The sequence below is a fragment of the Beta vulgaris genome, chromosome 5 (assembly GCF_026745355.1).
Source record: "Beta vulgaris subsp. vulgaris cultivar EL10 chromosome 5, EL10.2, whole genome shotgun sequence".
NCBI classification, from domain to species: Eukaryota; Viridiplantae; Streptophyta; class Magnoliopsida; order Caryophyllales; family Amaranthaceae; genus Beta; species Beta vulgaris.
This window is the reverse complement of record NC_079206.1, coordinates 32628853-32656141: the sequence shown is the minus strand read 5'-3', so window position 1 is coordinate 32656141 and position 27289 is coordinate 32628853. Positions and strand designations below refer to the sequence as shown.

Genomic DNA, 27289 nt, shown 5'->3' with positions numbered 1-27289 from the left:
CAAAAAAATATTTGCTACATTTAATTTATATAAAAAACCAATTTTATTCTCTTAAAATAAAGTTTCTATAATATAATGCTAGCTACTAAAACTAAAATTCTAAAATAATCAAATAATATGTACAATTCAAACTTGACCGTCGTCTTCAATCTCCATCGTCTTGTGTTTAATTGTTAAATAATCCAACCACATATCTCTTAACTCGTCAATCATCTCTTGGGAATAAGTGCTAAGAATCTCTGGAAAGTACTACAAAATAATTTCAGATAATTATAATTAGAATTAGTATAAATATGTATTTTATTAGTATGAGCAACAATAACATTCTCCTCGTTCCTCACAAATATTTTCAATCCCAAAAAATTATTAGATGTTAATGAGTGACGAAGTTACCTTATCAGGAATTAATTGCCGTCTACTTGGATAGTTTCAATCATGTAACGACAAACATAATAGCCACAATCATTGCAGTTCAGAGCTTGACGAGGAAACTGTCATGAAAAAGTTCAGATAAATCAACAATTGACATAACTATTTCAATTCCAATGTGTCATTACATATAGTATATTTTTAGATATATTATTACACAAACCTGTATCTTGTTCCACCTTACAGGATTCTTTTTCAATTTCTTGACGTCCTTTCGATGAACCATGCTAAATTTTACAATACCTCTAAGAAATTTTCACCTAATTAGATGAAGAAATTGATAATAAGATAACTATAAATATTAATAGACTATGATTAGGTCATATACTCATTGATGATCCGTTCAGCGAATTCACGGATATAGTCTGCTCCACTAGGATCAAGCCAAAAACTGTTCCATTCCAAGGGCTTATGGCAGCTAGCATCCAATGTCGTCTATATGCAACTTATTAGCAAAGGCAAAAAAATACTCATATACACTAATTTAGATCAAATTTCAATATATTATGCATACACACTTACTTTTCATGGAAAGGTGCAAAAAGTAGTTGATTAAGGTTCTTGCTTCCATTGCACCCGAAAACACGACATAAATAGTCAGATCGGTCTTCTTCTATAGTTGGAGTCCATGGAGCCAGATAATTAGGATCACAAAATCCATACACCCCAGATATGCCATCTTTTTTACATGATTCACTTAAGTGCCTAGCATAACAAAAAAAAATTAAGCTCATAGAGACACTTATTGAAATCATCAATTATTTAGAAAAAAATCACAATTAAAAGCCAACTAAATAATTATATTTCATGTCCCTCGAAACAAAAATACATACTTCATGAGAATCGACATGTGAGCTGATCTCATATCTCTTTGGAAGCACCAATCACAAAACTAGGAATATTTACTTACTTAATTAATCCACGTATAGACAATGCAATTCAAGGTGCTAGCAACAACACAAGCCACGTACACCTAAAATGAATAATAAACACATAAAACAAGTTAAATCGTTATATGATAAAATTGCATATAATTAATTGACTTTAATATGTACACGATAAACAAAACCTGTCTAATGTATATTATATGAACGATAAGTGAAAAAATTATATACTTAGTATTAATACTATACTCCTTCTCAAAAAATTGAATTAGTATATTTACATATGCTGTGCAAAAAAAACCCATATTAACATCGTATAATAAACCCCGAGTTTCTTTAGTCAGACCTATTTATGTGTAGCACTTAGTTGACAACAATTTACAAAAATCTGAACTTGAGATCCATTGCAACAGTTTTCAGTTCATTCTATCTAAGGCCATGAATGTTTCATCTATGTAATACTAACTCTCCTATTATATGACCACAGTCAGCCAGTCGGCCACTGAAGCAACATAGTATAGCATGACAGTCAATATAAAGAAAATATTAATTACCAAGATCAGAGTTATATGAAAGAATGAACCTCATTCACTAAAACATATTACTAAATCAGATTCAGTGTTCTTCACCATACTAGCTATTACAGGATAAACTATAATGGTGGGACCATTTTCAAGGTGGACAAGGATCATATCTAATCACATAGATGAAACATATGATTTATAAAAAAAAAGTATATTTACATATGCTCACACTCTAATAGAAATTTCATATATGTAAATAAAAAAGTGATATAGAACACTAATCTATACGATTTTTAAAGAAACTAATACATCTATGAAGAATCTCATTACTTAAGAATGGAGTGCACACATGGTAGTTAACCAGCAGCCGAGCAAATAGCGATTAACAATAGTACTGTAGAAAGGACAAATCCTTCAAAAGTTGGTCAAAAGCAATATTTCATAATACGTTTCCAATCAAAGGACATAGAGTAATGCAAGTCTTCAGTCTTGCAACTGATAAGTCTTCTACTTCTGAATAATTGCTCAACATTACAAGCGGAAACATTTGCAAAATGTACACAGGACGGCAAAAGTAACAGTTTTGTTTTCTTTATTTTTGACTGAAATGCAGTATAACTGTATAAGCTAACATTTACAACGTAAATTGATACCGTGAAGCTGTATTAAGAATGCACAAGTGGGGTTACAACAATGCATATATAATAAGGTTGTTGATAAGCATTAGTAGTGTTATAATGGTGTTAATCTTAAAGCATCAATGGCCAATTGCGATATCAATGAAGTTATAGAAATACAACATCAATGGATTAGTAATCATAAAGTTCAGTTGAACTACAGCAAACTGTCCATTCATATCCAATTTGAGGTTCCAACCTTACTTCTATTAGTCCATTCATATCCAATTTATATCATAATGTATATATTTCTAATTCCTGATTATGTTCATGATAACAACAAAGTTATAAACAATATACCTAAATGAAAAAAAAAACACAGTAAGTTATGAATAGCAAGAAGAAAGTAATAGAAAAAATTCACTCAGGCATTTTAACAAACACATTGTAAGCAACTAAAACTGAGCAGAAAAGCTTGCTTACCAGACATAAAAAAAACTGCTCGAATTACCTTTACAAGTGCACCGATTTTTTACTTTTTCGAAAATATCTTTTCTTCCCAAAAGAATCACAAATTGACGAAAAGAATCACAAATTCCAGAAGAATTGATGAAAAGAATTGACGAGAATCACAAATTGACGAATATAACAATGAAAAGATTGCTTACCAGACAAAAAAATTGCTCGAATTACCTTTATAAGTGCACCAATTTTTACTTTTTCGAAAATCTCTTTTCTTCCCAAATGAATCACAAATTAACGAAAAAAAATCACAAATTCCAGAAGAATTGGCGAAAAGAATTGACGAGAATCACAACTTGACAAATTGAACAATGTGAGAGCTCTAATTATGAATTTTACGAAAGCATTGGTGGAATTTTGATGGAAGAATTTGGATTATGGGGGAGAATTTAGATTATGGGGAGTGGTGGTTGTAGGGATGGTGTGCGAGTCGACTGAAGCTATGAGATTGTTCAAGCTTTGGCGCAAGAAGCAATGGCGCAGTAATTTTAGTTTTTATTTTCTTTTGACAGGTATTAACCACGATCTAGGTAGAATAATATTAGGAGAGGTAGTCTTTTTTTTCTATTGTATTTGTTACATAATTTTAAAAGTAAATAGTTATATATATATATATATATATATATAACTTATACTGCATTAGTATTAATTAAAAGATATTAAATTTTAAAATTATTATTTTTAGGAAACCAGTTGAAGTTAGAAGTAGTCTCCTAAATATTCACAATAAGAATACATACGTATAATAGTGTATTATATTGAAAAAAAAAATTGAATTAAAAAAATAAAAATATATCAAGGAAACCGATTTTACTTGAAAACAATCTCTTATTTCACAACAACTTTTTTTATTAGTCAAATACTTAAACTTAAGAGACTGGTTTAGATAATCATGGTTTCCTATATTTAAGAAATGGGTTAGTAACCTCAACCGGTCTCCTATAGGTAGTCTGTTTGGCCATTTTTGTAGTAGTGAAGACAAGAGAAAATTATATTGCAACCTATAGTGTATAGGCGTCCAGGCCTTGCAAACACCTCTTCTAATCCCGTATTGAGGGAATATCGTTAGGAGCACATACCAATTGAGGGACTGTCGGGGTCTCTCAAGATTAACTGGCCAACTCCATTCTCGGCCAGAATCATGGAAGCACCCCCTTTTCCAAAGGTTAAGCTGCCTATGATAGAACCCTTTGATGGGACTACTGATCTAGACGACCACCTGTCGTCATACAAAAATCAAATTTATGTTCAACCGGTGGATGATGCAACATAGTGTAAGAATTTCCCAGCCACTTTGAAAGGTGTGGCGCAAAAATGGTTCAATAATCTCCCTCCTAACTCAGTGAATAATTTCACAGTGCTTAGTTACCTTTTCACCAGTCATTTTGTAGGCAATTGGCAAGAACAGGAAACAAGCATGCACTTGGGCAAAATTATCCAAGGACCAAAGGAGGCTTTAAGAAGTTCTGTGAAAAGATTCAATTTAGAAGCATTGCAGATTCACGATCTGAATGCTGGAGTGGCCTTTGACACCTTCATCTGAGATTTGAGGCCAGGAAGTTTTAAGTTTGATCAGGTAAAGAAGAAGATCACTACTCTAGCTGAAGCCCTCCGAGAGGCTAAAGTGTTCATCCATGCAACTCAAGTATGTGCGGAGGCAAAACATCCAAAAGCGAAAAAGGTTGAAGAAACAATCTAGCCGAAGAAGAGCAATCCTAAGAAGGCAGAAACATGGGCATTAACTTCTATGACAACTTTGTATAGGCGAAGTAAAAGAAGAGAATCTGAAACTCCGATGGAACCCATAGAGTTCAGCAAAGATCAATACTCCATTCTTATGGAGATAAAAACTCCGATGGAACTCATAGAAATAGGGATAAAAGTAAGTATTGTCACTTCCACAAGGACTATGGCCATGAAGCAAATGAATGTAAACATGTTAAGAGAGCTTTGGAGGATTTGGCTCGGAAAGGAAAGATGAATTCATATTTGCCCCAAGGAGGGAGAAAATTTCAGAAAAAAGATGATGGTCAAAACAGGAAGAAAGAAAGTGAGAGTACTGATGAGGATGTGGTACTTGTCATATACGGAGGTTTTGCAACTGGATGACCAACCAACTGGGGACATAAAAATTACCTTAGGGAACTCGACCAAATCATGCTCACCAATCAGGTAGAGACTGACCCATTCCCTAAAGTAGGCGTTAGTGAACTGGATCGGGGAAAATTGAGAACCCCTCATGACGATCCCTTGGTAGTAGAGATGAAGATAGCAAACTTGAGAGTAAGAAGGATTATAATCGACACCGGAAGTTTTACAGATATCATAAGCGCTGATTGTTTGTCAAGGTTAAAGTTCAACGAGGGCAACTTAGTCCCAGTTCATTGTCCATAATCGGGTTTGGGGGAGGAATCATCCACCCTATGGGAACAGTTACCTTGCCCGTCAGGGTAGGGGACAAAGAAGCGTCCAAAACTTTGTTAATGTAACACCCCCGCCGACCCGAACCCTTCTTCATGTAGTAAAACTCGAGGTTTGGGGAAAAATAAATCCACGAGGGTTCGACTCGACGGGTGGCGCTACTGCCGCACTTATCTCCTTGGAAATAAATGCAAGGCTAAATTAAAGACGAACTAAACTCAAATTCATTAATCCTTAATTACAACCAAGTGAATCGTTCATTAAACATTACTAATTAATTAAGTGTTTGAGAGTTCCAGCGGAAGCTAATCATATGCTAAGTGGATGACAACTCTAAATGATCTCCCTTTTGTTCCCCCGATCACCCACCTGCACAAATACATTGAAAAGAAACAAGAGAGACGAGCTCCCAAAAATCAGAAAAACTGAGTAATTCCAACTCCATCCCGCAAAATACTTAAGTTGAAAATACTTTGTAGAGTAGTAAGTTAATAGTTTTGGAAGTCATAGCACATACACACATATATATACACAGAATAATCATATCATTAATTCAATTAATCCAGTTATTCAAGGAGAAAGAGAATGCCAGTAAGCTGGGGTCAATCCCTTGTAACCACTTACTTCAACATTGTAGGCCGGGGCGAACCCCTATAACCACCCACTTGTAGGCCAGGGCGAACCCCTATAACCACCTACATATATCATAATGTCCATAACAATAGAGTCCCTAGTGTGCATACCCCTTCTACTTGGATCACAACAAGATAGAAGGAAGACAGTAACAGAATAATCAGCATAGTAACCAGAGAACCTGTAGGGGCCGCTGAACCACTAATACAGGGCTACTTATTCATCATTTCCCTCCGATATTTTACTTTACGTGATTAACATCTTTTAATTCAAGTAATCACATAAATCACGTACACATTTACGTTATCTTGTTCAATCTAGTGTGAACATATTCAATCCATCATAATCTCAATCCATTCATAGCAGTTATAACTTATTTCATAAACACAACTGTCATTTGAGTTTATTTATCACTTCAGATTCATAATCATTTCTTTATCACAAGTTCTTTACTAATTCCAACTTTTATAAAATCTCAATATTAATAACAACAACAACAACAACAACAATAATAATAATAATAATAATAATAATAATAATAATAATAATAATAATAATAATAATAACAACAACAACAACAATAATAATAACAATGATAATAATAATAATAACAATAACAATAATAATAATAATAATAATAATAATAATAATAATAATAATAATAATAAAATTACTAATGACATCAACGATTTTAATAACGTTATAGTAAACATCTTTGTCATATCGTACATCGTCCATAGTCATGATTCATACTCGAAATCCATAGTCATTGTTCATTTCGTTCTTCGTATTCATACTCCGTATTAAGTCGATAATCCATAATTATAGTCCATACATATAAATTTTATAAGCACATAATAATCACGTAATCAATTCATTTTACACTAACGGGATCTATGTTTAGATGGACATCGGAGATTACCTCGTGACGCGTGCCCAAAAGTTAAATTCACGAACGTATTAGCACTCTTGATATTCCTCGTCTACGAAATCAGAGTCTACAATAGATATTAACGAGAGCTAAGTTAGTTCCTAAATAACCCTTTTTTATGTAATAAGCAATTCAAATAACTTAAAAGAAATTCTTAATGATCTTTAAGAGAATTTATGACTCAACGTGTATGATTTTCAAATCATTTGAAGTACTCACAAAATTACTTCAACTTCATTTTTATTAACTTGAACAATTATTTAAACATGAAAAACTAACTCTATTATACTCCTTATTTTGTTTAAGAAGATCAATGAACATTTTCAAGTTATAAAAGATTAACTAAAATATACTAACTTAATAGCGTAGGTTAATTTAGGAAAGTCATTGATTTTGTTTTTGAAAAAAAAGTAAACAAAATAAACTAAGTAAAACACAAATAAACAAAAAGGCAAAAAGGAAAGGAGGTTTTCAGTTTCTCAAACTGAGAAACGACACAAAGGAGGAATGAAAAAAAAGGAAGGGAGAAAACAGAGGAGGCGATAGAGGAGACGAAAGAATTTTGTGGTGATGTTGGTTCGGTGGTCGGAGGTAGGTCAGGACGCCGCAAAAAGGGTTGGATTCGAGGGTGGCTGGCGCGGGTCATGACTACAGAGGTCAGGGGACGCGTGAAGGGGGAGAACAAGGCTGGCGGTTGTCGATGGTTCTGTGGTGGTCGATTGGTTCAGGTGGTTTCAGGCGATTATATGGGTGGTCGAAGGTGGCGGTTTCCGGTGGAGAAAGAAAACAGAGGAGTTATTTTTGGTGGTTTCAATTTCATTTTTAATTTTAAAAATCAAAAATCAGATATCAAGGAAGAAAGAAATGAATTGAAGCAAACCTTTTGAGATTGTTTGCTTGAGTAATATGGTGAGTAGAATTCAGTATTTATAGGAGGATTTTTGGTCAGAAATCTAATGGTGGATGTGTGAGGTGTGAGGACTATGGTTTAGCTTTTGAAAAAAAAATTGCCCCTAATGTCTGAAATGTGGACTGAAATTCAACTATTTACGACAAAGCTGAAATTTTTGTGTTGAAGATCTTGGTTCTTGTGTGTTGTGAATTAGACGAAGAACTTCGGAGGAGAGGAAGGTGTTGAAAATCTTGGTTCTTGTGTGTTGTGAATCAGACGAAGAAGGAGGGAGGGAGATGGTGAAGTGAAATCAGTTTTCACCCCCTTTCTCTTTTTTGTTTTTATTTTTTTTTCTTTTGGCTAAAAATCATATGGGTTATGGACTTGGTATTTGGGCTTTGGATTGCTAAAAGATGGATGGACAACATGTACAAAGATACCCACACTCAAAAGTAAAGAGTTTAATTTATTAGAAATAATGAAATGAATAATAAAACAAGTAAATGATTTGATTGAAACTTGTTAAATAAATCAAAACTAAATGAAATCATTATTTTAGTAAACATGATTATCAAATAAAATTATATTATCATAAAATATTTGAGTGGAAATAATATTAAACCTTAATAAATAACAAAATAATTCTGAAAATTCGGGGTATTACAGTTAAGTTCTCAGTCGTCAAAGATTTGACGGCCTACAATGTCATTTTAGGACGACCAACCATGAACCATATCAAGGCGATAATTGTTATTCATCTCATGCTGATGAAGTTTGAGTGTGATAGGGGAAAAATTGGATCTCTTTATGGGAATCAACAAGCGGCTAGAGAATGTTATCTCACCACCCTGAGACCTTCATCATGGAGAGGTGAAAAGTCATAACAGCCAAAGATAATTGCTGAAGGCAAGACGACCGAGTTTGTTAAAGACCAAGTGGACGCTTTGAGGTCGGTGGTTGAAAGACCTCAGGTGCAGGTTCCTCCAGCAAGCAAACCGTCCAGCCTCTTGCCGAGCAAGAACAGGAAATGCATGACTATCAAAGAAGAAGCATCCTCGTCAAAAGAAGTGAGGGCTATTATGGGTGTTGTACTTGAACAACTAGAGCCTGTAGAAGCGCCTATGAATATTTCTTTGGATGATAAACGTCCATAAAGGACGCTCAAGGTTGGGTCCGTTCTAGAGCCCAGGCTAAAGGACGAGCTAGTCGGTATGTTGAAAGAATTCGAAGATGTTTTTGCATACAATGCTGAAGAAATGCCAGGAATTGATCCTGAAGTGGATGTTCATAAACTGAATATAGATCCAAGTCAAAAACCTGTTCGTTAGAAGAAAAGGCACCTTAGTCCGGCCAGGAATCAGGTCGTCGACCAAGAAGTGCAAAAATTGTTAAAGTCAAAATTCATTCGAGAGACCTATTACCCAGACTGGATCGCTAATATGATCATGGTTCCTAAGCCCAATGGCACATGGAGGATGTGTGTGGACTATACTGAGCTTAACAAAGCTTGTCCTAAGGACAACTTCCCCTTGCCGAAACTAAATCGGTTAGTAGACTCGACGGCCGCCCATGCCTTGCTGAGTTTTATGGATGCTTACTCTGCTCTCCATCAAATCCCAATGTGGCCAGAAGACTAAGATAAAACATCATTCATCATGGAGAAAGGACTCTATGGTTGGTTGAGGATGCCATCCGGCCTCCCAAATGCACCGACTACCTTCTAGAGAGTAGTTAATACTGTTTTTCAGCCACAGCTGGGGCGTAATATGGAGGCCTACATTGATGATATGATCGTTAAAAGTCAGGAGGAGCAGAGTCACATTGGTGATCTCCGAGAGACTTTTGAGACTCTTCGAAAATATAAGTTGAAACTGAATCCTCAGAAATGTGTCTTCGGAGTTGTAGCTGGAAAATTCTCGGGGTTTTTTGTAATACCCCATATTTTTAGGCATTTATTGAGATTATTTTAAAAAAAAATTTATCTTCAAAACTCATTTCAAACTATTTTAAAATCACATTGGAGGGAATCATTTGGAGGGAAATATAGTTTGAATTTTAAAGGTTATTTTAGTAATTTTTAACAATAGTTGCTCTTGTCATTATCTTATTTATTTAATTAGTTATTTAAACAAATATTTGATAAATAATTTTATAAAATCCGATCCAAAATTCATTTTTGGGTAATAAAATTAGATTATACATTTTAGTATGTAATTTTCGGATCTTTTTTATAAGTGTTGTTTTGAAAAATTGATTCTTTTAAATAAAACCGAAAACTTTAAATATTTAAAATATTTTGTTAAATCTTATATTATTAGATTTTTATGAGATTTATATTGAGTTAGAAAGTATGGGATTTTAATTGATTTGGGAAGATTTAACAATCTCTTTAAAATCAAACAAAATTGATTTTAGGAAAGAATTTTTACAAATAAAGGGAAGAGTTTTTTTTTAAAAAAACAAAAAAATAAATAAATAAATTTTGCTGCATCTACAGCTGCTGCACGACAGCTTTGTAGAATGTTGCAAAAACTTTTTAAATTCTTTTGCCCTAATTTTAATAATTTAGGAAAGTTTTACCTCTAATCTACCCTAGTTTACACTATAAATACCCCTCTAATCCTTCACTTTCTCTTCACAAAAAAATATTGAGAGTTCCTTATAAAGTTTTCCCTAAAGTGAGTGGTCTCTTTGAGTAGTTTTAGTTTTTCACCGAGGAGTTTTAGCGGGAGGTTTTGTAAGTACTATTTTTTTAAAGTTGTTTTGATTCCTAGTTTTTGATTTTTTTGAGTTTTATAAAAACATGTTTTAATTGTTTGAGCATGAATCATGTCTATAATTAGTTAGTTTAGCATAATTTTCTTTTAGAGTTCATATATTGTTCATCGTTTTGATTAGAACTAGCTTATAATTAATAGGAGGATTTCGTTCGTGAACATTCCCTTACTAGTTGATTTTCTTGTTTCGTGAATTATCAAGGCCTAGGTACATTTACGTGGCTTGATCTTTAATTATTATGTATACATTAGTTATGTGTGTTTTAGTATAAATTATATGAATTGGTATATGCAATTGGTTTAATCAAACCTTCTTATCATTTAGGCTAGATAAAATTAAAGCTTGTCCCCTCAAAAAAAAAAAAAATTAAAGCTTGTATTTTCTCTTGCTTTGTTAACTCGTAGATATGCTAAACCAACCAAATATTGTTTTGTTTGTTTTAGAAAAGTAAATAAAAAAAAATCAGTTTGCATGTATAATCCATTTTTTTTAATGAAGGATTCCACTTTTGCAAATCAGTGGCTTTGAGTAACTCAAAAATATTAACATGAGTTTTAGTTTTAAAAGTTTAAATTATCTTTTTTTTAATTCCCTATAATTAAGTTTGTTTATCATAATTCTTTATTTGAATTAAAGGAAAGGTTTACCCCTATGTTATTCTTATTACAATTACCACTTGGCTTTGTTCAAGAAGGGTTCTTCCAAGTCCACTAGTTGGCATCAAGGTTACTCCAATGTCTTTGTATTCATAAAGGGATATTAACTTGGGGTGTGTGCACACTTAGGATCTGCGGATCAAGGAAAGGGGTTTAAGTTAAGTTCTTATATTATTATTTTCCACTTTTAATGGAATTATTAAAGGAGATATATTCTTTGGTGTTAATGTGAATTTAATAATGGATTGATCTTATCTTTTGTTAACACTAGAATTGTGAAATAAAGCATGTTTATGAAAGTATGTGAATTATATATTTACAAGTTTACAAGTCTTGCACGTAATTGTACTCAGTATTTCAACTGACTCGTATTTCCTATTTGTTTTGGCTTTGCCCTACTTTCCTTACAGGGAGTAGTTTGCAGGTCTATTGATGATTCATGATGCATGAGAGGAACCTTTTGGGATCATTAGAACTAGATCACTATTTTAGTAGTCTTTAGACTTTTCGTATTAGTATTGTGGTTTTTGGATAATAATATTATTTTTTTATAAATAAAGTTAGAAGTTTCCGCTGCATATTTTGTGTATTAAGTTATAGTATTGCTAAAATATATTTATATTTGGTGGTAATACCCTTAAGTTTCTCCAAGTATTTTACGAAAGTATAAGTTTTTAAAGTGGAGAAATTTGGGGGTGTTACATTTTTGGTCGACCAAAGAGGAATAGAAGCAAATCCTAAAAAAAATTCAAGCAATCTGAAGCATGACATCGCCGTCCAAGATTAAGGAAGTTCAGCGTCTGAAAGGGTGCTTAGCAGCCCTAGGACGATTTCTTTCTAAATCAGGTGATAAATGTCATCATTTCTTTTCAACCATTAAGAAGAAAACAAAATTTGAATGGACAGAGGAAGCTAGGCAAGCACCCCAACAAGTAAAAGAGCACCTCCGTCAACTACCTCGGTTGATTAGTCCAACCGAGGGGGAAAATTATTTGTATACTTGGCCATCTCGCCTCAAGCTGTAAGTGCGGTTCTGTTGGCCGAAAGAGAATCAATGCAAGTTCCCATTTATTTTGTGAGTCATGTACTCAAGGATGCAGAATGCCGATATTCATTGGTAGAGAAGTTGGGCCAGGCACTCCTCATGGCCAGCAGAAAGTTGAGGCCGTATTTTCTGGCCCACAGTATACTAGTCTATACTAACCAACCTCTAAAATAGGTCCTGCAAAAGATGGACGCCTTAGGGCGAATGCTCAAATGGGTAGTGGAATTGAACATGTTTGACTTGACGTTTGAACCCAGAAAATCGATCAAAGGGCCAAATTTGGCCGACTTCATAGTAGAGCTTACCCGGCAAGCTGAAGAGCCCGTAAAAGTTCCAGCTGAGGGCAGAAAGCACTGGACGCTCATGGTAGATGGATCTTCTATCATCAATGGTTGTGGGGCCGGAATAATTTTCCAATAGCCTGAAGGAGATAAGTTCGAATATGCACTCATATTTTAATTTCAAGCATCAAATAATGAAGCAGAATATGAAGCACTTTTAGGAGGAATAAAAATGTGAAAGGCGATTGTGGCCTTAGAGATTGAGGCTAAGTCAGACTCTCTGCTAGTCGTCAGTCAAGTTACTGGAGATTTTGAATGCAAAGAAGCCTCTATGAGTAGATATATGCACCTAATCCAAGAAGAAGTCAAGTCTTTGAAGCGATTTGTGCTCGACCAAGTTCCGAGATCAGAAACCATCAGGCCGATGCTCTCTCAAAGTTGGCCAGCTCGGCCGAAGGCGATGCACCAAGAACGGTGTTTTAGGAAGTAAAGCCAAAGAAAAGTATTGATCAGGAGCAAGTATTATTCCTCGACCAAGGGTAAGTCTGGATGGACCCCATTATCGAGTTCAAGAAAACAGGCCAATTGCCTTCGGATCTTGTAGAGGCTAAGTATGTCAAAGCCAGGGACAAGTGGTTTGAGCTTTGGGATGAAACCCTTTACAAAAAAGCATTTAATCGTCTTCTTCTCAAGTGCATCACTAGAGAAGATGGATTAGAGGTTTTGAAATAGCTTCATGAAGGAGCCTGCGCTTCTCATATAGGGGGAAGAGCGTTGGGGGAAAAAGCGTTAAGAACTGGGTATTACTGGCCCACCTTAAAGGAGGACGCCCTTACCTATGCCAAGAAATGTGATAGTTGTCAGAAGCATGGTAACATACACCATAATTCGTCCAACTATCTGACTCCAATCTTGTTCCTGCTTCCCTTTGCCAAATGGGGCATCGACATTCTGGGACCTTTTCCCATAGTGGCCGGCCAGAAAAAATTTGTGTTGGTAGCAGTGGACTACTTCACCAAGTTGGTTGAAGCTGAAGCAATAACAAGATTCTGCATGCCTCAGTACATTGTTTTTAACAATGGCCCACAATTTGAGACTCCTAAACTCAAAGATTGGTTGGCTGAATGGAAATCAAGATTCATATAATACAATTCTACTTTCGCCTTATATTTGTCTCTTTACTTGTTACTTAACGCTACTTACTTAGGGCCGGGGCATCTTACCACCGGCCGAAACAACGGTTTAAAATAAGTAATTTTTAAAGTAACAAAGTAAATAAAAATAATAACGTCCACAATATTAGTAAAACAAGGAAAATTTCCTAGACGAAAAGTGCTTCTACCAGGAGATCGGCCAAACATGTTAAAGACCTATGAGGGTTGTCACATGACGAATGGTATTCAGTTGATAAACTCTAGAAAGAGTAACATCAATCTCCTAAAAGAAGACGGCCAGAATTAAGAAACCTTAGTAACGAGGTCTTACTTTCACTTATAAGGCCACTCAAGTAATAACCACCTTAGTAAAGGAACAAGTTATTACATCTAAAAAACAAAGAAAGCAGGACGGACTATTGGTCCCCTGAATACTTCTTCTCAAACAACACTATTAAACATGGTCATTCTCCTTCTTGGAACAAAGAGGATTTTATAGAATTCACTTTGTCCAATAAGGGGGGGGGGGGAGCCAAGACATAGTAATTCAGTTGAATCCGACCATGATAATGGTAAATCTATGACCTTGGACCATAGACAACTTAATGACTGGTTTAAAAAACGCACAGGCAAACCATCTATTGAGTATTTTAGCAATTCTCGAACGAACAACACGAACAGTTGTAAAACTATAGAAAATGAGATCGTCCAAAAATAAATGGGCTGGATAATCATCAAGAGTCCTGTCTAAAGGGAAACATTTCCGTAACCGAGGATGAGTAAATTCAGCACTTGAGAAATTGAGCAAGTGTTGGAGAAAATTATGGATTCAATTCGTTCCTCAATGGTAACAGTATCGGATGAATCGAGTTCATTCAGAATTAGACGAGGCATTTTGATACTTAGCAAACAAAAACAAAAGTGGCAAATAGAGGCGGATTAGAAAGGGTTCTGATATAAATTTCATATTCAAAAAATTACAACCTAGAAGATAGAAAAATGAAATAAGCTAAGTACAGAGTGGCCTTCTGCTAAGTTACAAGAACAAGGGAGCTAACGCTCTACGTTTTATTCAGGAGGGAGGTTGGTGTCATCGGCCTGAGTCTCTTCGTCGGCCGCCTCTTCTTCTTTTTCGACATCAGACGACTCTTGAAAGACCCGAGGCTCCTCGCCGGCCACCATGGCCTTGTGAAGGCTCTCTTGGAAGTCTAGACGAGGTTCATAGCGAGGAACATCGTCCGCTTCGTCTAGCATCTCAAAGGCCTTCACAGCCTAGGACTTGGAGGTATCAATGACCTCATTCAAGGCCTCCTTAGCATCATTGAAGGCTTGAGCCGCCTCCTCCTTTAACTAATGGATCTGATCCCTTAGAAGACAATTATCTCTTCTAAGTTGAACCGCGACCAGAAGACCAATATTCTACTCAGCCTTCAAGGATAACTCCAGCGCGTCTTTCTCAACAAATATATCGTTGATTCAGATTAGATAGTTCTTGATGGCCGCCTCCATCTCGACCGAGCGCTTCTCCCATGCCTCCCTAGATTGGCGGTGCATAATTTCCTGCTTCTCTATGTCATAGATAGCCTTGTTCGGCCGTAGTAGCCTGCCGGACGAGTTGCTTGTTTTCTTTTCTGAGCTGCTTAGCCTAGTCCTCCGTCAGAATGTTGCGAGCAAAAAGCTGAAAAGAAAGAGATAAGATGAAGTAGTCAGACGATCATAAAAAACAAGTTATTTCACAAGTACAAAAAATGAATAGCAGAGAAATGATTTCTATACCTCAGCAGCAAGCTGGGACATGTAGCCTACATGCCCGGAGGAAGCACCTCTCAAGCCTTTGATATAAGGCTCAGGGAAGCACTTGAAAAGCTCCTGCTTGAGCTTCTCATGATCGGTGGAGGTCATCCTGGCGAAGGCGACCAAGGACTCGTTGTCCGAAAGTACAGGGGAAGCCTTAAGAACTGCTTCAGCTGCTCCTTTGCCATCCTTAGTCGCGTCCGGCTGTGTGAATTATTCTTCAGCCTTCTCAGGGCTCTCTAGAACCAAAACCACGTCCGATTAATTGGCAACAATAGAAGGCGTCAAGTGACCCTCTTCAACGAAGGGAACAATGACCCTTGTATCTTCTACTTTGGGAGGCTTTTTAACCTTCGGTAGAGAAGGACACTCGACCTTCTCTTTAGCTGTAAAGCCTTTGGATATTTTGGGAGGAGGGGCATCTCCCGTAGTGGCTGACCTCTTCTTGCTGGCTGCCTTCTCAGTCAACGCCTTTGACGTTGGGGCATTTTTTTGAAAGCAAAGAAAATACAAGTTAGGAAATCAAACTTCAAAAGAAAGAGACTCATCCAGAAACTAACAAAAATCCAGCTCCTAGATGAAACTTGCCCAAGGAATGAGAGCGGCCAAAAAACAGTTGGCCACTTCTCATAAGAGAAAGAAGCTCGTCCAGAAATCGATAAAAAGATTTCAGTTCCCAGACGAAGGTTACCTAGAGAAGAAGACCGACCACAAAACGGTTGGCCGCCCTTCGCCTAGGAGCAAGACTTGTCTATAAATTGAACAGACATTTCAGTCCCTAGACGGGTGTTAGCTAAAAAAGAAGGCCAGCCAGAAGACTGATGGCCGACTTCCCTTCTGAAGAGAGCCTCGTCCTGGAATATAGAGCCCCCAGAGGGTAGGACGGCCACCATGGCCGCTTATCTCTTAGATAGAATGATTTGGACGAAGGCTCAAAAAGAAAAACTAACACACCAGAGTATCCGTCCTCTTTTGAGAGCTGGTCTTATTGTACTCTTTCCACTGAGAACTGGGGAATTTATACACATACCGATGTCTCCCGTCCAAGATTTCTTCAAGACGACTTTAGCAAAAGCTGAGAAAGAGAAGAATAATATTAGTAAGGCAAAGTTTCAGGACGAAGAATTTTACTTGGGGAATAAGAGTTATACCTCTATCTTCAACCGACTGCAAGCGAGCGGCGACCAAGAAATTATTATCGTAAAAACATTTCCTTAAAAGGGTTCCAGGTGGACGGACCCTTAAAGGACGAGTTGTTAGGGGAATAATACTTTGATATCCTGAAGTACTCCACCAGTTCCTCGGCCAAATTTCTTTCTAGCTCTAAAAAAGAGGCGGTTCGTCCAGTGTTAGTAGGCGCCCGGCTAAAGTGGCGATATCTCATGGCCACTACTTTGTTAGGTGCTTGGACGAACAGGAATTCCGCCTTCCAGGCGTGCATCTTGGAGGTCTTATCCCAAGACGTAAGGAAACCATGACGATTACAAACGCTGAACCAGGCACCTTCGACAGTCTTGGGAACCTTGGATACATAGTGTATCTAAGTGAAGGCCGACAAGGAAGGATCAACGCCCTTTATCTCACAAACGGCCAAGAAGGTCAGAATGTTCTGCCAGGAGTTAGGGGCTAGTAGCTTATGGCCGATATTGTAATAATGAAGAAGCCGACTAATGAAAGGGTGAAGAGGAAATCTCAACCTTGCATCTAAGGCCAACCGATAAACGAAAAAATGGCTAGACGGGGCACTAACAATAGTGTCCTCCCTACCCGGCAAGACAGAAGAATACCCCGGCATAGGAATGGCCTAGGAGAAGTGCCTAAGGTCGGTACCCACCCATCCTAACCAGCCATTATTGGCCAAAATACATCTAGGGTCAGAAAGAGGACCTAAACGTCCTAATCTCCGAGGAAGGTGTGGAAGAGTCATCCTAGTCATTGGACGGACCTGATGCGCTTTCTACCTCGTTAGCCTCGTCCACTTCCATTTCTTTTCCGGACGGAATAGCTTCAGAAGTCCTTCTTCCTGGACACTTCCGGGGGAAGGATTTTCTGGTGCTGGTCGGGCACTCTGTATTTCACGTTCCCCATCTTCAGGGATTCTGCCAGTTGATGCCTCCATATCTAAGCTGGTGGCCGGGAGGTTTACTCTGAGTCTTAGACGAGCAGTTTGCTTTATGCGCGCTAGATTACCCTGCATAGGTAAAGACTGGGTCGTCTGACTTTGCCGTCTATGTCCATAAAAATAAAATGCATGACCGGCCAGAATAGGCCCAACTCTAGAATATGCCGAAGAAGGAAGGCTATTTGTTTTAGTGTCAAGATCAACTCTTAAGCGGCCGTGATTATTCGACGAAGAAGAAGAATCCATCCTTTTAAAAAATTGAAAGGAAAAGTAAAGAAATGAGAGCAAGAAGAAGGAGAGGGATTCCTGTTGAGTTACTCGGATGGATGCTGAAGGTAAAAGATCTTGGACGAGCGCACTCTTTCTCTAGAAATTCAGTAAAGAAAAGGTTAGAGTCTCTCGCTAGAAAAATTCTCTTAAGGTGTGAAATGATCCCAGAAAGGACAATAGGTCATATTTATAGGGAGGTAAAAATGACCCCCCCTTTCGGTGAAAATGACCGTTGCACCAAAAAACTCATTGAATGTTGACCCGTTGAGACCAGCAAAATGGTGCCTTTTCTATTTTTTGAAAATGTAAGGCAGTTCTATTAAGTTAAAAGAGAATTTTAACCGTCTTGGCGCCTAAACGGTAAAAACCCTCTTTTAGGGGTAAATGTTGTAGCCTAAAGATCGGCGGCTCTAAGCAGGACACATGGATTCATCTGGGTCGTCCATGTGTCCCTTGCTTATTGAAGAAAGTATAGGGCCAAAAGGAGGATAGCTAAAGTACAAATCCCAATTTGGAGAAGTACCAGCCTACCTTTTTGGCTGTTTTGTACTTGGGCCCAGAGTCCCAAAAAGGTACTTGTATAAATTTAGATGATGTGCGCTCTCCGATAAATGCTTGCCACGTGTCATGATTTCATTCTTAGCCAATTAGGTGCTCCTAAATTAGGGTGTCCTTAGGGTACAACCATGATCCCAAACACTATAGCTTGTCCTTGAAATCAGGAGAAAGGTTCGTTTTCCAGAGCAGTGTACTGTTGCTCTGACATAATTCTCTCTCTACTTTCTCGCTCTAAAAGTTTCCATTACTACTCCTGATACCTGACTTAAGCTTCGGAGGGGGAAATACCACCCAAACTTCTAGGATGGGTCCCTTTTTGCAGGTCCGGGAGCAGAGCTCAAGTCCGGGACAAGTCTCTAATTGAAGAACCTGTTGTGGGAATACCAGTATATTTAGGAGTCTAGCACTACGTAACATTTGGCGAAGTCTGTGGGAAGACATAACAATGATTGATTGTCACTCATCTAATGTAGCTAGAAACTGAAGCTGGTGAGTGGGACATGACTTTTTCTGGGTTCGGATTGATTACCGTTCTTAATTTTTTTTAAAGGTTCCTCGATATCGTAGGTCATGGGAATACAGAGTCGCGCTCGTATTTCATCTTCCAAAGGGAAGACTTGTTTTCAATTAGACAACTCGGTCCAATGACTGTTACATTAAAGTAATAAAAATGTTGTTAAAGTTTAGTTTTGTAGAAGTTTATGCAGATTGTTGTGCTGTTATTTATCCCTTAATATTTATTAGGATAATGTTAGGGATGTTTATTTATTTATTATGTAGTACTCAGCTTTGCTGATTACATGCTTTGTTTGTGTGCGTTGATCATGGCTTTGCCTTATTGATCCTGTGATGATCCATCCTTGGTGAGCAAATTCTCTAGTGCATTGTCATCTACAGGTGTGAAGATGATGCATCATGGGGGTTCTGGAATGGAGAGCTTGTGTAGCATGTTGATTTATTTATCGTACTTTAGTTAATCTACATTTATGTTTAAGTTGATTTGAAGTTAACGTTAATGTTGTTGTTTAGTTTTAAAGTTGACTTTGTTATTTATTAAATTTCCATTCTAAAGTTAGTTATATGTTTTTCCGCTGCAAAATTCTGAATAAGCCGATACGTTATCACACGGGCGATAATGCTTTGATGATTCTCTAGTTTATATTTGAAAAGTATTTTTGGAAGAAAAAGAATTATCGGGGTGTTACAAAGTGGTATATGGGAGCTTTAAGTTATTTTTTAAAAAATATGGCGCCTAACTAGCTAGTTATTTAAAATGATCTTATTAGAATTAAACTCCTACTCATTAATTGTGTTTAAATTAATTTTTGAAACAAGTTATTATTCGAAAATTAGTATCAGGTTTTTGTTTGAAAATCTATACGCGTCTCGATTTTTTTATTTTATTTTATTAGGTTCGACGTTTTTTATATTTTATCTAGTCATTTATTCGAAAACTATAAATGTTATTACCTCTGTTTTCTATTATTTGCAACGATTAGACATTTTTCCTCTCTACTTTATGTCAAATCGTTGCACATAATAAAAAACGAAGGTAGTATTATCTATTATTCTAATACTTCTAGTTTATTTTATTTACTTCATTATTGTGTGAGAGATGGGTAATATAGGAAGGGCATATAGGATAGAAATATTATATGTCTGCATTAAATAGTTAGTTCAACATGATTATATTTTTCTTCCCTACTTACTGTTTATATTCTTGTGCCTATGTTGTTGATGGTATTTACTTAATGTTATTACTGGGAATTACGGCAAGAGAGAGTACCAAATATTTATTGAAAGTATGTTTATTTGTTGTAGATCCCTAACCATGTCTGTCAGACAAGCTAATAAAGTAGGAAGCTATCACAATCCCATTGTAATAAGCGATGATGAAGGTGATGGAAATAATGAACCTGTCATTAATAACTACACCAACCTAGAGTATGTTATACGTAATGTGCTAAGAGCAGGAATAGATAGTGATGACAAGGTTACCATGGAGTTTGACCATGCTAGAGGCCAGACCAGAACCGACATATACCATGCTACCTTCAGCTTTGAGAGTGATCCGGAGTCAGAGGAGGACGAGCCTCAACCTAAACGAAGATCCAGCAGACCTAAAATATATGTCTATTATAACACTAAGGACATAGATGAGTTTGAAGATGAGATCTTCACGCCAGAGCTATACAAGGAATCTGATGTAACACCCCGATAATTCTCTCTTTCTAAAAATACCTTTTCAAAATAAAACATAGAGAATCACCAAAGCATTATCGCCCGTGTGATAACGTAACGGCTTATTCAGAATTTTGCAGTGAAAAACATATAATTAAACTTCATAATCTAATACAATAAATAAATAAGTACTTAAAACAAAACACACTATAAATGTCTACTTCAAAACCAAACTCAATATAATATGTTCCCACTAAAGTAATAGATATTACAATTTGTTACACAAGCTCTCCATTCTCGGATCCCCATGATGCAACATTTGCAAACATGTAGATGTCAATGCTCTAAAGAATCTGCTCACCAAAATGGGTCATCACAGGATCAATAAGGCAAAGCCATGATTACATACACAAACAAAGCACGTAATCAGCAAAAGTAAGTAGTACATAGTATTGCATAAATATTCCTAACATGATAATAATAAATAATATGCAGGGATAAATAATAATATAACAATATAACATTCTGCAGAAAACTTCTACTGAACTAAACTTTAATCATGTTTTTATTACTTTAACGGAATAGTTATTGGACCGAGTTGTCTAACTAAACTTGCCTTCGCCTAGGAAGACGAAATACGGACGCCACTCCGTATTCCAGAATGACATGCGATATCGAGGAACCTTTAAAAATAGGAATGGTGATCAATTTGTTTCCTAGAAAAAGCCATGGGCTACCATCATGTACTCCAACTCCTGATTGTCCCACTTCAGACGTGCACCAGTCTAAAGTTTATTATTATCCAAATTACACTTTACGTGATTTACAATTTATTACTTGTTATGACACACAAGTAACACAGAAATATCAAATCAAACATTCACAAGTGAACTTCTTTTTATCTTAGGATTTAATAAGTGATCACACAACTTACAATCGAAGATTCCTTCCTTTAATTCCAATCTTTCTTATTTTTGTTGAACCTAGTCAACAACCATTCTTACCTTTCAAAGACATAACTTATCAACTTACCAAATAAGGCCCACAATCCTCATAAAGTAGTGAAAATAATACTATAAGGGAATACATGATTCAACATGATTCGATCTCAAAAATATATTGATTCCCCCATGTGAATTAATAGCTAAAGTTCCCAACCAATACATGCTTGCATCAATATTCCATACAAACATGATAATCAAATCTCATAATTAACATGTTTGCACACAAGCATAAAACATGTGAAATCCAATCATACTAGAAATCACATATGAACTCACAAAGTTCCTATACATGATACTACAACTTTTCCTTCTTAAATCATGATACTATATCACATAACACATAGGTATGTATGTACCTTGTGTAAACAAACTGATAGGCCACCTTTAATCACTTTAAAAGTCACCTACTGAATAATCTCCGCCTAAAACAACTAATATAAATCAAAGTTAATACTCTAAATAAAATCCAGCAACTTTAAAATACTTTAAATCCTCTTTAAAAATATTAAAAGTTATTTTTACCATTAAAACTTCAATTACTCATTTAATCTAGCATAGTACTACTATACTAGTAATTAATATCCATAAAACTCCATTATTAAAGTCCTTGCTAAAATTCCAGCAGCTTATAAAATTATAAAACTCTCTTTAATTTAAACATACTTAAACATGCTTGAATTCATAATTTAAATCAATATCATAGTTTATAACATGCTACTATGATTTTTCAATATTTAACACCCTAGAAATTCATGCTTTGGTAATTAAAAACTCAATCTAAAAATAATAATCAAATCTAAAATTTATTCTTTTAATACATAATATATATAATTCAAGATTAATCATTAAAATAATAAATTAAAGTTATTAATCATGATTAGTACTATAATAAAACATAAAAACATGATCTTTAACTAAAACTCACTAGTAGAATAAATTCTTATTGCTGCGGTCATTAAGTGGCCTATTGCGGCGGTTTTGGTCGCGCAACAATTAAGGGAGCAACAATAGGTAATTAAACTATTGTTGCGGTTTCTAGCCAAAACCGCAACAATAGGTTTATTTTTTATTAAAAAATTACAACGTATTGCTGCGGTTTTGGCTAGGAACCGAAGCAATATCTTAGTCTATTATTGTGGTTGTTGCCCAAAACCGCAGCAATAGGTCCAGGTACAAGCATTTTTTTTTGTATTTTGCAATTAAATTTGAAAGAATAAAACCAGACAATAACCCATCCACTATCCACCAAATTTGCAAATGAAATGAAATTGAAATAACATATGAATCTCATTAATATATAAAGATAAAAAAGGAGTTACAAATATTACAAAAGATCAAAAAGTAAAAGAAAAAATAAAAAAAATAATAGTTACAACTAAATGATTAATTACAAAAATATATTAAGAAAATAAGAAATTGAAAATCAAAAAATCCTAAACAAACAGATCTAAGAAAAGGAAAAAAAAGGAAAAAGAAAAACAGTTAGAAATAACCATTGGATGGTCACGGTCCAAGAGCAACACGAACGTTCATAGGAGTCCTGTGCATCGAACCCGAAACGTCGCAAACAGCCAGACAAACGGCCAGAAAAATCTTTTCATGAGCAGTTGAGTTTGTGATGAACGACGTTGAAGCGCCATCTGCGAACACCGAAGCCGAACGACGGCGAACAAAGTTTGTGGAGTTTGAGAGAATTGTGAGAAGACGAACGGCCGAAGCAGAATTTCGAGTCTGAGAGAATTGTGAGAAGACGAATGGCCGAAACGATGATTGGGGTTGATGGTCAGGTGGGAGAGGAAGCGATGACAATCGCCGGTTAATTGGTGGATATGGGACATCGAGTGTGAGGAGAGAGAGAGAGGGAGAGAATGGAAATGGGAGATCAAGTGTGTGGAGAGAGAGAGAGGGAGAATACCGTGTGTGAGGAGAGAGCGAAGAAAAATGAGTGGCGCCCTATGGTTACATGATAGTAAAAGGAAACCTAGTTGGGCTTCTTTTATTTTTAATTTCAAAAGTATATTGCTGTGGTTTTATGTAAAAACCGCAGCAATAGGTTTATATTATTTTTTAAATATTATTTTAACATATTTTTGATGTTCTTGCTAGAAATCGCAACAATATTTTTGGTCAAATAGTAAAAAAAAATTCAGTTGAAACTATATTGCTGCGGTTTTCGGCCGAAATCGCAGCAATATGGTTATTTTATATTTTTTCTTTTCTTTTTACGTAATATATTGTTGCGTATGGGTAAAACCGCAGCAATATCACCGCAGCAATAAGCAATTATTCTACTAGTGACTTGAGGAGGAAGAAAAGAATTTAACCAACGAATCAAAGAAACATAGAGAACAAGGCGCCAGAAACAGGACAACAGTACCGGTGGCAACAAGTAGGCGGCATCAAAGGATAGGTTTTGGTGTTTGTGACATTTCTTGGCGAAGAAGAAAGCGTTACTTGAAGAAGAAGAAAAAAGAAAAATTGGAAGAACAGAGAGAAAGAGGAAGGGGCCGACATCTTGGTACTTTAAGAAGAGAGAATAATTTTTTTGTGTGGTAAATTGGGTGTAAGTATTTATAAGTAGGCTTTTCCTTTTAGGCATAGGAAAAGGATATTGAGTTTAAATAGAGTTTGATGATGACTAGGATTGATGAATTAGAACTCCTAACATCAATATAAATTCTTTTTCGAATTCACTTAGAATTTGGGTTCCTCAAGCCCATTTAAACTTCTTTTCCAAATCCAATTAGTATTTCAATCATTTTCAAAAGCATGCCTTAACAAAAATATTTTCACTTCCTTAAATCCTCAAAATAATTTCTTTGAGTTTCAAAAAGGTCAACCTTCTTTAAATATTTAAATCATTTCAAACTTAATGATGTTTAAATATAAATATATAAATACTAGATATATTTATAAAATCTGTAAAATTATGAGGGATTACATCTAAGGACAAGACTGATAACGTTTCACCTTAGGTAATTTATTTATGTATTTATGTTAAAAATAATGTTGGATAGTTAGCCAACAATGATTAAATTTATTTTATAGTACTTTTTAGGAAAATATAATGTTATAGTCAAAACAGTTATTATATATACCCTTTTTGAAGAATAAAGTTAAATATTTTTTTATTCAAGTGAGCAAGAATTTATTTTGGGCACGTAATTGGGAATTTTTATTTTATTTTATTTTTATTGTGTGATTAAATTCCTATTTGTTGTTCTCCACATGGGTATTTTGATGTGAATATTTTCTCATGAATGGTTATGTGGTTGCAAAGGAATATTCTGTGGTGTGTTTGTGATTGTTTGAGAAATTATTTGTAGATGCGATCTTATTTGATCTAATCATTGCCTTCTCAGAATGGCATGTAAGTTATATTGAAACCTAAAGTAGAGTTATATTAATTTTAGGCAGTAGAATGGCTAACAACAATAACATCCTAGTGGTTGCTATTCGCCTCTTACAGAGAAATTAACTCAGAAGAGAGCTGAGCATCCCCATTCTGCTGGGGACATGTTTGAGAGGTTAGATAAGGTTAAGCCACCATACTTTAAGGGGCAAGCTGATCCTACCTTTCTAAGAGAACTAGATTAGAGAGTTCGAGAAGATCTTTGGGGTTGTGAACTGTCCTAAGGGCATGAGAGTGGGTCAGGAATTTTTGTACCTCAGGATGAGGCTGACTTGTGGTGGAGAGAAAATGGAGCTAGACTGAGTGCTGTGGAAGGTTTTACTTGGGATGCTTTTGTTACTGCCTTAAGGGGGAAGTTTCACCCTACATTCATGAGGAAACAAAAGGCCCAAGAGTTCATTAACCTTAGGATAGGTAGTATGACCATCTCTTAATACTATAGCAAGTTTATAGCATTGTCGAGGTTTGCACCTGAGGTTGTAGCTACTGACGAGTTAAAGGCTCAAAGATTTGAGTAATGGTTGACTTATGAGATACAACTAGGGTTAGGAGGTGAGATCTTCACATCATTAGACATTGTGTATGGGAGAGCCGCCCACATTTATGGACTTCAGTCGAGGCGGGACAAAAAGAATGTTGTGATAGGTGAAAAGAGGAAAGATTTCAATGCTGGGGAAAATCAAGGGAACTTCAAGAGAAACCCAAATGGGAATGAGAATTTTCAAGGGAGGAATAACCAGGACAACAACAATAAGGGTCGAGCTGAGAGAGTATGTCACTGTGAGAAGTGCAGCAATAACCACCCTGGTAGAGACTATAAGGGAGAACCAGTCACCTGTAAATACTGCCAGAAGAAAGACCATATGGAGTATGAGTGCTTTGCCAAGCAAAAGAAGGAGCGAAATAGCAACGGGAGTGGTAACCAGGTCAGATCAGGATCCAATCATTTAGGAAACCAAGTTTCTAAGCTTGTAGGGTCGTAGAACAACCAGGGGAACTTCAATAAGTCTGCAAGTGAGAACCTCAACCAGAATAAGGCTTCAGGTAAACTGCATGTGATGAGTCGCAATGAAGTTGAAAGATCTGCCGACGTAGTTTCTGGTACTTTTTCTATTAACTCCGTTCTTGTTAAAATGTTGTTTGATTCGGGGGCGACTTATTCTTTTGTGCCGTCATCTATCCTTAAGAGTATGGGGTTAGTAGATTGTGAAGAAATTTACTTGCCTATTAGTATACCTACTGGGGAGATCATAAGGTCTACCAAATTATTTAAAAATTTGCCTCTGAAGATAGGAGATTGTGTATTTCCATCTAATTTAATAGAGTTCAATTTGGGAGACCTAGATGTTATTCTTGGAATGAACTGGTTAAGTTTCTACAAGGCCAATATAGGCTGTGAAGTTCAGAAAGTCGTTTTGAGAAACCCTTTGGGAAAATTGACGTCCTATAGACATTTTGGGAAGCCTAAGAACTTTGGGGTTATTTCTGCAATGCAAGTGAGGAAGTTGATGAAGATGAGGTGTGAGCTATTTTTCTGTAGTGTGCTGGATGTGAGTAAAGAAGATGAGGTGAATATTGAGGATGTTCCAATTATGAATGAGTTTATAGATGTATTTTCGAGCGATATTACGGGTATGCCTCCTGCTAGAGCTTTTGAGTTCACCATAGACTTAGTTCGTGGAACTGCACCTCTATCTAAGGCACCTTATAGAATGACACCACCTGAGATGAGTGAATTGAAGATGCAATTGCAGGAATAGCTGGATAAGGGTTATATTAGGCCTAGTGCATCACCTTGGGAGCTCCTATGTTGTTTGTGAAGAAGAAAGATGGAAATATGAGGTTTTGTATTGACTATAAGAAACTAAACAATGTAACCATCAAGAACAAGTATCCTTTGCCTAGAATAGATGACCAATTCGACCAATTAAATGGAGCGAGTGTGTTCTCGAAGATCGATCTGCGTTCGGGGTATCACCAGTTGAGGGTAGCTGATAAGGATGTACCTAAGACCGCATTTAGGACGCGTTATGGTCATTATGAGTTCACTGTAATGTCGTTTGGGTTAACTAATGCTCCTGCAATATTTATGGATTTAATGAATAAGATTTTCCATGAGTTTTTAGACAAGTTCTTGGTGGTTTTCATCGATGATATTCTGATATATTCGAGGAACGAAGT

General features: G+C 36.1%; 1 long non-coding RNA gene across 1 annotated transcript; it reads right to left on the bottom strand.

Moving 5' to 3' along the window:
- Nucleotides 1-8: 8 nt before the first annotated feature.
- On the bottom strand, nt 9-8256 carry LOC109134969 (uncharacterized). The gene is made up of 8 exons (XR_002039848.3): nt 7842-8256; nt 6953-7028; nt 1340-1402; nt 952-1134; nt 758-864; nt 593-674; nt 394-491; nt 9-249 (listed from the first exon to the last, which is right to left on the bottom strand). It is a non-coding gene; the product is annotated as an uncharacterized LOC109134969 (long non-coding RNA).
- Nucleotides 8257-27289: the final 19033 nt, after the last annotated feature.